The 14,199-nt window shown below is 43.6% G+C and overlaps 1 protein-coding gene and 1 pseudogene across 2 annotated transcripts in view; both read left to right on the top strand.

Moving 5' to 3' along the window:
• The first annotated feature begins 333 nt into the window (after nucleotides 1-333).
• Nucleotides 334-14,199, top strand: part of LOC311304521 (NAD(P)(+)--arginine ADP-ribosyltransferase 2-like) — a 20,113-nt pseudogene continuing 6,247 nt past the window's right edge. Inside the window, exon 1 of the transcript in view lies at nucleotides 334-478. The product of the transcript in view is annotated as an NAD(P)(+)--arginine ADP-ribosyltransferase 2-like (transcript). The remainder of the gene's footprint in view (nucleotides 479-14,199) is intronic.
• LOC311278011 (ecto-ADP-ribosyltransferase 5-like) overlaps nucleotides 13,908-14,199 on the top strand; it is a 23,604-nt gene continuing 23,312 nt past the window's right edge. The window contains exon 1 of the mRNA XM_084388561.1: nucleotides 13,908-14,026. The gene's annotated coding sequence lies outside the window, so the exon portion shown is untranslated. The remainder of the gene's footprint in view (nucleotides 14,027-14,199) is intronic.

Genomic DNA, 14,199 nt, shown 5'->3' with positions numbered 1-14,199 from the left:
CATGGCCTTCTCCTCCGGAAGTGACAGAGGATAAATCTTCCCACGGGGCACTGACTCACCCTGAAGCAGATCGATGGCACAGTCCCATGGCCGGTGGCAGCTTGGAGGCTCGCTTGGGGCAGAAAACATCACTGAAGTGGGCATAACATGGAGGAATGTCCACCGAACGTTTCTCCACTGGACTTTCTATGGAGGTAGAGCAAAGGGACAGCTCTCTGGACCAAGGAGTAGTCGGCACCGGAAGTGCAGAGAAATAGTTTGGGAAGCAGCTGTCGCCCCTCTTCAGTATTTCACCTGTCCTCCAGGAGATGATGGGATTGTGCTGCTCCAACCATGGGCGCCCTAGAATCACATCAGCGGTGGATTCCTCCAGAACCAGCAAATGTTGTTGTGGATGGAACCAGCACAGAGACGCACCCGTTTCCGGCTGAGAGGTCTGCCAGTTATCGAGTTAATCTGGTAGATGGACTGCGTGGCGGTAGACTTGAGCTTGAGCGGACGGCAGAGGGCGCCGGAGATGAAATTACCAGCTGACCCCCGACTCGAGAAGGGCGATGACTGGAATAGTAACATCGGCAGCAGTTAGGTTCACAATAGTAGTGAGTGGTTTCATCTTATCTATCGAAGGGAATATAGCACTCACCATGGGACGAGGAGGACGAATAGGGCATCTAGAGATGAAGTGTTCAAAGGAACCACAATATAGGCACAGACTCTGGGTCGGCCGCCTCTGACGTTCAGCACGAGTCAACCGTGCGCTGTCTAGCTGCATGGGTTCGTGGGCTGGTTCTGGAGGGCTGATGGACTCAGCTCGGCGGAGGGATGGAAGAGAGAGTCGCTGGTCTTGGTGCTCTTCGAGACACAACTGCATATGAGTGGCGAAGCGGGTGGAGAGTTGGATTAAGCGTTCAAGCCCGATGGGATCCTCGTATGCAGCGAGATGCAACCGCACGCGAGGGTTCAGACCATAGACTGTAAAAAAAGATGGACGACGCCCCTTCGCTCTCTTCCATTGGAGAGAACTGAAGCCGTCAGGGTCCCGATATGGCGCTGACATCTTGAAACTTGAGTCTGCACAGTAGCAATTTCGGGACCAGACCTGCGCAGTAGTGAGCAGGAAGTAAAGCCGCGAAATCAAGGCCCGTCCTCACTCTCGCAGAAACAATCGCAAAGACACGCTCCTGCACTTTAAAAAAAAATGTATTATAGAAAGTTAGATATTAAATGTAAAGCTTCAATCTCCTCAGTCCTCCGAAGATCCCGAAAAAAAGTCTGTAGTGACTACTTCGCTCAGAGAACCTGTCAATCACAGCTGACAATCATGACGTCACACCACCGCATCAAATAACTAACTAAAAACAAACTTATTTTAAAAACAAACACTTGAACTTACATCAGCGTGATAAAACCTGCCCTAAATGATAGAAACCATCGTTGGAAAAAAGATATTTGAAGTGTAATTTAATTGTTTAGTTAGTCTCATGTGCTGTTGAATAACACGGGGAGGCGGAGTTTATGACCTATCCTAGGACCAGCCCGGGGGGCGATCGAGACGTTTTGGCTTCACTTTTCAGGGCTTGTGCGGCACGCTTGGTTCAGACCCTGACGATAAGTGGTGATCAGGGCTTGTTCATTCCACCCGCTAGCGGCAGCTAGGGTACGGAATTGCAGGGCATATTCACTCACAGTCATGGAATCTTGCCTCAACTGGTACAGTTGTTCTCCAATCAATGAATCCCAGGTGGGCGTCCCAAAAACTTCCTTGAAGTGAGTAAAGAAACTGGAGATAGTCTGGGTTATGGCACTCTTCTGGGACCAGAGTGATTCGGCCCAACGTAGCACTTTACCATTCAACTGTGATATAACGAACGCTACCTTTGAGAGGTTGTTCGAATACAGGTGCGGTTGCATCTCCAAGACCAGCCAACATTGCAGGATGAATCCGTTGCACAGTTCGTATACTTGCAGGTGGTGATCGGATGGAGACACACAGGAATTTAGCAGACTCAGGATGACACACTGGAGACGAGGAACAACGAGGAAGACTTGGAGATATCACAAGGAAACGGGTAAGTAGCTTTGGAGTCCTAGAGGCAGTGCTTTAAGTGGGCCGGTACGCGCCGGTACTCAGTACCGCCACTTCCAAATATAGCTCTTGAGCGTACCACCACCTGTCCGTGCGCCCAGAACGTGCTTTTAGCGTACCGGTACGCTCGTTTGCACATCTGTTTTAATCCTTTGTCTGCGCTGCCGCTTTACTTCACAATGCACGCTTCCTCCTTGTTTATACTTTCGCCTGGCTCCGCAGCGCGAGTCTCCGCAGACTGCGCGCGCAATCCGCGCACCTCCCCAAACGGACGAGGTATTTATACTTGACGCGCTCGCCGTTGTACTATTCTTTGAAACGACAGGGGGCGACTCGAGTAATTGTCCTCTAAACCATCAGGAATCAGCGGTGAGAAGATGAAAGCTATACACACGTGACAATGTTTATTTTAGTACACCACCACCAATAACACACTACAAACAGAATCGTGTAAAACCCAGTAAACCCTGAGATTATTACTCGTGACAATAAAACAAAATATATGAGAATGTGTATACAAAATAAATTAACAATATCTTATATTTTCTAATTTCACAAAATATTTCATTAAGTTTCGTGAAGATTTTTACTAAACATGGACCTTTATGTTCATTAAAAATACTTTTTATGCTATTGTATGCTCATTTTTTAAATGTAAGCAACTAATTTAGACTTGCAAACTGGGTGCCGGTGTGTTGAGAAGACCCCTTCAGTTGTTGTTACCTCAGGGGAGGAGGGGAGTCAGCAAAAAAAAAAAAAAATTAATTAATTAATTAATAGAGTACCGGCACCTCTTTTGGGCCACTTAAAGCACTGCCTAGAGGTAAGCACAGCGCTAGCGTCTTAATGCAAATGATACCGGACAAAGACTGAGAGTGAGAGTGAGGCTTAAGTGCTGGAGGTGATTGCAGGACTGATGACGTGCAGGTGTGTGTGATCAGTAATCAGGAGTGTGATTGAGTGAGGGTGGAGTCTGGTGTGGTTGTGACATTTGATCATCATTTTGATTTGATTTCTTTTGCCATATTGGTTTCTGCATTATCTATGTGAATGTTAAAATCTCCAGCAATAGCTAAACAGTCAAACTCTAAAGAAAGTGTTGATAGCAGTTCTGTAAAGTCAGTGTGCTATTATTTTTAGCTAGATCATAGAATATATGATTCATAATTAATAATTAATCATACTGGTTATTACCTACACAATTTAAATATCGCCCAAAGAGGGGGAATACATATATTAGTTCATGTATTTGTATCTATATATATAGACAATTAATAACAACGAGTCATAATCAATTATGAATATACAGATAGGCTAAATCAGTTTACAGAATAACCTTTAACAGAATTAATTCAACACTGAATAATCTGTTCGACCACCGAACCGACCGTGCGATCTCTTATCAACTCTCACAAAGGATTATTCTCCTTGTAAACTTGCAAGAAAGGTCCTTCTTCTAGTCATGAAGAATAACTTTTCTGTTAAGGTTACTAACTGAAGTATTCAAAATTATAAAGCTTGTAGCTTAAGATCGGACATTTAAGGGACATTGTTAGGTGAGCAGCAGACAGAGACAATCAAGCGTATAATGGGTTTTAATAAATGAAACTATGAAAACATACGACTATATTTAAAACAAAGAATACATAGGCAAAATAATGAAAGTAAAGAAAGGAAGAGAGAAAGTCACAGAATGGCAAACATCACAACAATTAAACCTTTGAGAGCCAGCAACGAATCAAATCACCTTAAAACAGGGGCAGGCAGTCTTAATGCATCTAAATCTCGATAGAAATAATATGGTTCTTTGGTGCTGAGTAAGGATGCGTGCGTGTGAGTGCAGGTCCTCAGTTTGTCTGTGAGTTTGAAGCGTTCTCTCGGTTCTTCCGGAGCGCGTGTCGTGCGCGGGAAGTTTAAAAAGGTTTACTTGAAAGCAAAGTTGCTAAAAATTCAGGTTGAGTCTATTTAACCCGGAGATGGAAATGAATGAGCACAAGACTAAAACAATTCAGGAATCCGGAGATAAGACTAAGACAAAAATAAGATAGCCTACTAAGAGTAAGAGACTAAGAAAAAGAAGAACTAAAATAAGAAGGAGAAGAACTACTAAGAAAGAGAAGAAATCTAAGAACAAAATTAAAAAAGGGCGATGAGCCATCATCCTTATCTTTTAAGGAAACAAGCCTCAAAAAGTCCACACCTTTTTTGAAGGAGCTGACCAATAACACTTAGCAACTTTGAGCGGGAGAGATTTCCTTTGTCTCCTTCTGACAGCCTAATTTGCATAGTTTATGATGGTGTCATTCATGCTCCAAAGCAGAGTAAACATAGTATAATACATTTCTATCATAACCTACTATATATATTTAGCTCGGGAAAACCGAGAGGTTTAATTCGGTACCAAGAACGATATCTTTTGGAAGATAGAAAAGTAGCGATACATTCTTACAACTACTAAGTCATAACTAGGTTACTATGCGGTGGGAAACATACATACACGCAGAGATACATCATATACATTTTGGGAATGGCGCATTTTAGCATAGTTTAAATGGAAGAAGGTTTGTGTATGTGAGTCGATGCATTCCAGATGTCTGTCCCTGCCATCGTGTCTGCTGGCCATGACACTTAAAGGGCCCTATTTTAACGATCTGAAACGCAAGTGTCAAAGCGCAAAGCGCAAGTAACTTTGTGGGCGGGTCTTGGCGCTGTTGCTATTTTCCCGGCGGGATAAATGACTCTTGCACCTGGCGCAAATCTAAAAGGGGTTGGTCTGAAGTAGCTTTATTATTCATAGGTGTGGTTTGGGCGTAACGTGAAATAAACCAATCAGATCTATCTATCTATCTATCTATCTATCTATCTATCTATCTATCTATCTATCTATCTATCTATCTATCTATCTATCTATCTATCTATCTATCTATCTATCTATCTATCTATCTATCTATCTATCTATCTATCGTAATAATGTATGATTTGCAAAAATGAGAACTGCTGCTTCTGTGTAGATGAGAGAATCAAAGTGTATGTTGTGCACACGCTACATTGATTATGGCCAAGCATGCGCCCTTAAAATAGCATATGAATAACATGCGCAACGCGCCACTGACTTTAAACAGTTTTTTTTTTTCGGTCAGTGGCGCAATTGTTTTCTAAACCTGTAAAATAGCATGAGGGAACGTTTGCGCCGGAACACGCCTCCTCTTTGCGCTGAACCGCCCCGGGAGCGCAAGTGTATTTCTTAGTTAACCGACGTGCATCTGTGGAGGGAAAAGTCCGCTTTGCGCAGGTGCAAAATAGGAATGATACATGCGTCGGTGTACAAAGTCAATTGTGCTGGGTGCAAGATAGGGCCCGAAGTGTCAATGTGCCATTTGGTCTAGACTCTATGGCGTTAGGCATTTGATTTACATGGAAGAGTCCACTGGGTTAGAAACCACCCAACACCCCAGAATTAATAAGTCATCGGGATTTCCTCCAGACGCTACAACATTATAAAAGTAAAGGCTGTGCACTCCTCAGCACAGCGATAGTCTATTGGCTAAACACTTTAGTATACATGCAGGTGTGTTTGTTGTGATCTATCCTGTAAATGTAAAACATTTTTAATGAAATGAATGCAAATATAAGAAATGTATCACAATATATATTGTTCTATACATGTGTGATGCATGAGTAAATATATCTGCAATATATTACATGCAGTACCATATCTGACCACATATACATCTATATATGATGAAGTGTATTACTGAATATAAAATTGCATACGTGATGATATATTAGTAAATATATTGTCACATATTTTTCAATCTATGAAAAGCGGCAATTCCTTATGTTTTATTCAATATATTAACACAATATATTATTCTGCATATTTCAAATACTGTTAAACCATTTAATATATTGATCATTCATATACAGGGAAATATATGTTCTCTTACGAGAGGTCTCTCGTACTGCGTAAGATATCTTACGCTAGGGGAAAATCCTTTTTCCGCGAGATATTGAAGCCAAAAATTATCCTTAATTTTGTAATAATGCAAAACGCGTTGCGGCAGCATGCAGACATAGGCGAGGCAGCTCGTGCGCCTATTGGCTGCTCTGCGGCAACTGCAGCAGCCTATCGAGCGAGGCCTGGCGTGACGCCAGACCCAATCAGGGCACTTCGCGCCCGCTGCGTCACGTCCCGCCGAAATGGGCGTGGTCTAGGCCTATAAATACCGCTCGCAGGCAGCTATTATCTGGTTTTTCATCCTTCAAGCGAAGCACACGCATCGCTGGAGCTGGATAAGAAGCCGCGCCGTCTGAAAGAGAGCACCTTCAGCGGGACGAGTCACTGAAGTCGCTGGCCGCGCCGCCTTCCTTGCCTTCCTGCTGCGCTATCCGGCGTTATATCCTTTCTCTGCTACTGTGTTTATGTATGTGTGTGTGCTCGCCGCCGCGACACACACTCCCATTGCACTAAAAGAGCTGGGCGTCTTTTTCAAGACGCCCCTTTTCCTGATCACGCAGCTCTCGCGCTCGCTGACGGCGACTGCCCTCACTGCGAGCTAGTTACTGCCTATGGTGACTCTGAGGACTCACCTGGCATCCTTCTCCGAGACTGCTCCTCCGCCCCCCCCTATGGTTTCCGTGCGTCACTGGCGAAAGGAGAAAAGAGCGTTTCTGGCCCCCCCGCGGACGGACCGACCTCCTTCTTTTTCTCGTACATTTCTCATTCCCCTCTGAAGTTCGGGCGACTGGAAATGTCAGTATTGCAGTGAGCAAGCCTGTTGTAATACACGCATGCCTGCAAACAAACGCCAGCACGTTGACGCTCTCTTATAATACTCGCGCTAACTGAGTTACAATGTGTCTCCCCCTGTGGCCCAGTGGCAGACTCTCAGGTTTTTGCACGCGAGAGACCCGCGTTCGATCCCCGGGTCTACCGGCAGATAAAATTATGCCGTCAATGTTCCCTGAAAAGGCGACTGCAGATGTGTATTTTGCAGCCAACGAGCGCGTTGTACAACCCGCTCGCCTGCACCCAAACACCGTTTCTATGGTGTTCCGTGCGTCACTGGCGTAAGGAAAAAAAGGGAGTTTTTCTGGTCCCGCTGCGGACGGACCAACCTCCTTTTTCCTATACATTTCCCATTCCCCTCTGGAATTCAGGCGACTGGAAATGTCAATATTGCAGTGAACAAGCCTGTTGTAATGCACGCAGGCCTGCAATAAACGCCAGCATGTTGACACTCTCTGTTTCTATGGCAACTTCTCGCTCGTTCAGTTCCAGTAAATGTGACTGTTCCAGTGTATCCTGCAGTAAACAAGTCGGCGACGCAGCACGCTTGCCTGCACACAAACGCCGTTTTTACGGCTGCCCAGATAAATCCCATAAGTGTGAATTTTTCTGGTGTCCCGGCCACGGCCGATGGTGCTTTATGTGTAGAAAGAATGCCCACTGCCCAGTGCCCATCTCTACACACAAGCACAGCCCGTCACACAGGGCTCGCGCACATGAATCGACTCAGATCGATTGCGCTTCAAACATGGTGAATGTGCCCACTAACACCACGTTATGCATGTCTCACGGTTTCTGTAAAAACGAAACCAACGTGCATTCGCTTCGCTCAAGCGAACGATGCTTTCAGTGTGATAAATGTGCCCGCTGTCCCGCGCCCACATCCACACATAGACATGACAGTTCCTACGGGAACCGCCCAGCCCTCCCCCTCGCGGTTGACCGACCACATTTTACTCGATCACCTCGAGGATTTGGGTCTCAGTGTCAATTGGGCGAAGAGCTCTCTGTCACCCAGTCAGAAGATATCTTTCCTGGGCACAGAATTGGACTCGCTGTCCATGATAGCGCGACTATCACCACAGCGCGCGGTAGACATTCAACGCACAGCAAACTCGTTTCGCTGCGGCGCGTCTGTCCCGCTCAAGAAATTTCAGAAGATGCTAGGTCTCATGGCCTCAGCATCATCAGTGCTCCAGCTGGGCCTGCTCCGCATGCGCCCGCTGCAGTTTTGGCTGAAAGCGCGAGTCCCACGCAGAGCGTGGGCATCCGGTTCGCTTCGCCTCAGGGTCAATCAGAAGTGCGTCACAGCTCTGAAACCTTGGAGAGCGAACGACTGGTACCAATCAGGTGTAAGCCTGGGGACTTCCTCGAGGGTGAAAGTGGTGTCCACGGACGCGTCCACCTCGGGATGGGGAGCGCTGCTCGAGGGCAGACCGTTCTTCGGCCAGTGGTCGGAACGGGAAAAGCTCCTGCACATAAACTGCCTCGAAATGACCCACAGACAGTCCAACTGCTGTGGAAGAAATTCGGCAGAGCGGAAGTGGACCTGTTTGCGTCTCAAGAAAACGCTCACTGTCCGGAATTTTTCTCCAAGAGCAGGAACGCGCTGGCCCATGTGTGGCCCCGCCGCCCGCTCTATGCTTTTCCCCCCGTCTCTCTCCTGCCTCAGGTGATAGAACGGATCAGGGAAGAAGGATGCTCAGTATTGCTGGTAGCACCGTTCTGGAAAAACCAACCTTGGTTCCCAGTCGTGATGCAGTTAGCAAGTACTACCCCGTGGCCAGTACCAGTGAGGAGAGACCTCCTCTCACAGGCCCGCGGCTCGATCTGGCATCCTCACCCGGAACTATGGTCCCTTCATGTCTGGGCCATCAACGGGTACATGTTGGACTCCCTAAAGGAGTATTAAACACGATCATGCAGGCTAGAGCTCCGTCTACGAGACGGCTCTACTCCTCGAAATGGTCAGTGTTTTCGGGCTGGTGCACAGCCTGTGGTGTGTCACCCACAGACTGTGGTGTGACGGAGGTGTTTTCCTTCCTACAAGAGCTGTTGGATGAGGGCAGGGCCCCCTCCACGCTCAAAGTTTATGTGGCGGCTATAGCAGCGTTCTCAGGAACAACGCTTGGTCAGTCAATAGGAAGGAACGATTTAGTCATCCGCTTCCTTAGAGGGGCTAAGAGACTGAATCCTCCCAGACCTCCCTCAGTCCCCGTATGGGACCTTTCTACGGTTCTGGAAGCCATGAAAGGTGCGCCATTTGAGCCTTTACAGTCAATTGATTTGAAACACCTGTCTTTCAAGACAGTGTTTTTGCTGGCTCTCGCTTCAGTGAAGCGCATAGGGGATCTACACGCGCTCTCTGTGAGCACGGCGTGCATGGAGTTTGGGCCTAATGACTATATACTCTTTTGACGTTATACTCAAACCTAAGCACAGTTATGTTCCAAAATCCCTCAACACACCGTTTAGGGCGCAGGTTATCTCCCTGTCAGCCCTACCGGTCCCTGATGAGGTAAGAGACGCGAGCCTCCTTTGCCCAGTCAGGGCATTACGAGCTTATGTGTCTCGCTCGTCTGTTTTCAGACAGACGGAGCAGCTCTTTGTTTCATTTAGCGGGCGTTCTAAGGGACTAGCCGCGTCGAAACAGAGAAACAACAAACTTCGCCCCTCCCTCTTCCCGGACTCCCTGTGAGTTCCCTGAGTGATTGTGCACTATATGTACCCCGGGCTTTCGCCCTTGGGTCTTTGGTGTCAAATCTCAGCATGCACGGCGTTTTGCATTGGGTCCCCTAGCGTAAGATATCTTACGCAGTACGAGAGACCTCTCGTAAGAGAACGTACTCGGTTACTAACGTAACCTCGGTTCTCTCTAGAAGAGGGAACGAGTACTGCGTATCTTGCCGTGCATGCACACACTCTGGTTGCTTCGATGATGAAAAACCAGATAATAGCTGCCTGCGAGCGGTATTTATAGGCCTAGACCACGCCCATTTCGGCGGGACGTGACGCAGTGGCCTCGCTCGATAGGCTGCTGCAGTTGCCGCAGAGCAGCCAATAGGCGCGCGAGCTGCCTCGCCTATGTCTGCATGCTGCCGCAACGCGTTTTGCATTATTACAAAATTAAGGATAATTTTTGGCTTCAATATCTCGCGGAAAAAGGATTTTCCCCTAGCGTAAGATATCTTACGCAGTACTCGTTCCCTCTTCTAGAGAGAACCGAGGTTACGTTAGTAACCGAGTACGTTTTCTTTTCGTAAGGGGTAACATCTCTTTCAATCTTCAATAGATGGCAAAGCAGTTCGGTCCAGTTTTCACGGTCTATTTTGGTCCAAAGAAAGTGGTTGTGCTAGCCGGCTACAAAACAGTGAAGCAAGCACTTGTTAATTATGCAGACGAATTTGGAGAGCGAGAAATCATGCCACTGTTCCATGATTTCAATAAAGGTCATGGTAAGAGCAGCCCAGTCTCCTAACAATATACTTAAAGTTTTTTTTTTTTTTTTTATACTTATTAACTTACAAATGAGTTACATATAGATTGTGGACACTTTTGGACATTTAGGTCACACTTATAAAATCTGAATTTCACTGCATTAGATACAACAAAAAAAAAAAAAAAAAAAAATCAAATCAAGAGGCAAAAATTCGCTTTTATGAGCCACTTTAAAAATATATATATTTTAACCAACTGGTCTCTTTTCATGGATGTATGAAGTCTCTTCAGAAAGGGAAAGTTTCCAAAACTTATATTTTCAACAATGTATTCATATTTTGAATGTATATTTTGAAACCTAACAATGATCTTCATTTGTGAAATGTTTTCGCTGAAAAGTACTTCATACCTGTGTGTGTCTGAACACTGTTAGACCGTACCAGGTTTTTTTACAGTAAAATACTGGCAACACTGTTGCCAGTAATTTACTGTTAATTGTACAGTTCTTTACTGTAAAAATGCACTAAAACTCGAGTTAACTAATTTTACTTGCAGAAACTGACTGCCTTAAATTGACCAACTGTCATTTAAATGTATTAACTAAAATGTATAATGCATTAATAACGTGAGCAAAGTATTAAAGCGATAGTTCACTTTGAAATTAATTTTTGATATGTTTTAGCTTACCTCAAGGGCATCCAAGATGTAGGTGTCTTTGTTTCCGCAGTAGTTTCAATTTTGATATTTTTAGGTCAAACCGTTCTTGTCTGTCAGTCATATAATGCAGGTCGATGGTCATTGTCTCAAAACACAAGCACAGAGTCCAAATTAAAACAATTCCCCATTGTCCAAATGAAACAATTCCCCATCATAAGTACACATTGATGGCCTAAGACACGAAACGAGCGGTTTGTGTGAGAAAACGAACAGTATTTATATCGTTGTTATCTCTTGAAAACAGCACACGTCCAAATGATCTGACGGCGCGGGCGGGTATAGATATAAACATAGATGTCGCCTTGGCTACTGCAGTTCATTGGAACGAAACCGTAGCCAAGCGACATCTAGTGTATAGATGTATACACTAGATGTCGCCTTCGCTACTGCAGTTCATTGGAACGAAACCGTAGCCAAGGCGAAATCTATGTATATATCTATACCCGCCCGCGCCGTCAGATCATTTGGACGTGTGCTGTTTTCAAGAGATAACAACGATATAAATACTGTTCGTTTTCTCACACAAACCGCTCGTTTCGTGTCTTAGGCCATCAATGTGTACTTATGATGGGGAATTGTTTCATTTGGACGATGGGGAATTTGTGCTTGTGTTTTGAGACAATGACCATCGACCTGCATTATATGACTGACAGACAAGAACGGTTTGACCTAAAAATATCAAAATTGAAACTACTGCGGAAACAAAGACACCTACATCTTGGATGCCCTTGAGGTAAGCTAAAACATATCAAAAATTAATTTCAAAGTGAACTATCCCTTTAATGTGAACTTATTTCTTTTGAAACCACAAAAAAAACTTTTATAAACACAGAGATTTCCACTGGGCCAGCAACTACACAGTCACCGTCTATTAAATAAAGCAACATGCAGCGTATCATCAATGTTTGCAGATCTTCTCCTGGACTGAAGCACAGGCTCTACTCTTCAGCACAACGGTGACCCAAAAAATAAATTTTACAGTAAAATACCAGTATATAATTGCCAGTATATACCTGTTTTATAACTTACAGTTTATTACTGTTAAAATACATTTTGTGGGTGTGTCTTTTTATCCTACACTGTTAACCCTTTCAACCGCACAGGGAAAGCCACACTACAAAGAGTAAAAAGTAACATTTACGCAGTGTTGCAGTGAGATAATTAAGTGAATATGTAAGTGATTGTTGAGCATTAGTGATGAACACCTGCTGTTAACAAGCAGAATCACTGAAGGAAAGAGGAACACAAGAACAGAAAATAGAGAAACACAAGACCTACAACTGACTTCCAGCCATTACACATTATTACACTTATTATTAACCAGTATGACTTTATTTCTATCATACATCTACAGAAGTTGTTATTGAGATGTTTAATTGAAAATGTTTGGTTTGAAGTTACCATTTTAGAGATCAGTGCTTGCTTTAGTTGGGATGCGGACCCTTGACATTTTAACATTATTTGTTTTCTTGCTTGAGCTGTGTATTATGCAAGGGACACTTTTGCACACGAACGGCTTGTGAATATAGTTTGTTATATTGATTATGATGATAAAATCATCATAAAGCCTGTTCATTCACTAATCTCAGTGTTACATTACAATAAAGTGTTACATTACCACCACTGTGAAACTTCAGCAATGAGTTTCAATGATGATTATTTTAACAGATCATGCACAACCAAGAAACACAGAGCTACACTGTCTTGTAGAAACAAAATATCAAAAATTAGCACATGAATCTTAACAATGGTGGCAAATAATTGTTTTATTTATTTATTCATGCAGCAGTGCATGCTGGGAGTTTTATTCTATCCTGGAACCCAACATGCATTGCGACATGAAACTTTTGATTGTCTCCATTGTTGAGATTCATATGCTGATTGTTGATGTCTCTGTGTGTCTGAGTCAAGCAGGAGTTAAAACTGTTTTAATGTACAATATGATTTCAGTATCCTTCAGAATAACTGATTACAGAAATGTTGCTGGTTTTCATGTTGTAGATTCACAGATATATGGCAAATATAAAATAACCATAAATTCAAAGCTTATACACAGAATGAGATCAGAGAATCAGACACGTCCATAATTATTATGGCATCATCACAACAGCTCAAAACATTTGACAAACATCCTCTTGACTTTTTCTTGCCATAATAAATATGTTTTATAACCTCACCAAGACAGCAGCCAGAGATAAATCAATGGTCAAGGGTCAAGAGACCAACTAAAGCAAATACTGATCTCCATCATGGTGACTACAAACATTATTATATTCAATAAAACATCAACAACTAAATATCTGTTAATTATCAACAAGAACTTTTGTACATGTATGAAAGAAATAATGTTAAACTGGTTTGTAAACTGGTTTCACACTCAGTGTGGCTGGAAGTCAGTTGTAGTTGTGTTTCTTTTTTTTCTGTTCTTGTTTCTCTGTCCTTCAGTGATTCTGCTTATCATTGTTCATCATTGTCTGAATTCAGGTTCAACTTCTTTTCATTCAAGGGGACTATATTATTGAACTAATGTAAGGAATAGTGAATGAGGGTATAGGGTGTGATTTGGAACACAGTCTCTGAGTGTCGATTTTGAGCGCTGTTAATTCAGAGTATATTCCTGTAGGCTTTTCGAAAACAACAAATATAACCCAGAATGCATTGTTTTCTACAGGATATTACTGTTTTAATGATGCTGTCAGAATTTGGCCTTTTTTTACAGCAAGGGTTAACACTTTACTGAATCATTTACTGTCACCCTTAATAAGACTGAACTGATGCACAATGTGTTTGTGTTTCCTGCAGAAATCTGGAGTTAAAGATTAACAATTCCATGGTTACAATCTGCTCAACACAATATCTCTCTTGTTTTCTGCTGGTACTGGCACGACGGGCACGACTCTGTGCTGAGGTCTCTATGAATGGAGTGAATATTATCCATGATTCTCCCTCATATGACCAGCTGTGACGTTCACTTCCAAGAATACTTTTTCAAGAAGGTTGGTCCTGCTTGGTATATGATATATTTAGTTGCTTTTAAGTGCTGTTCTCCAAACTACTCTGATCTACCTATTAGTTTGCCGTATAGAAGTAATTTTAACTGCTAATATGCCAATGGTGTGTCCTCTATTTGAGGGGCCCAATTGACAGGTAACATTCTCATAACTTTGGC

Source organism: Rutilus rutilus, assembly GCF_951802725.1.
Source record: "Rutilus rutilus genome assembly, chromosome: 1".
In the NCBI taxonomy this organism is placed as follows: domain Eukaryota; kingdom Metazoa; phylum Chordata; class Actinopteri; order Cypriniformes; family Leuciscidae; genus Rutilus; species Rutilus rutilus.
The sequence above is the reverse complement of the archived record's forward strand: the minus strand, read 5'-3'. Positions and strand labels throughout refer to the sequence as shown.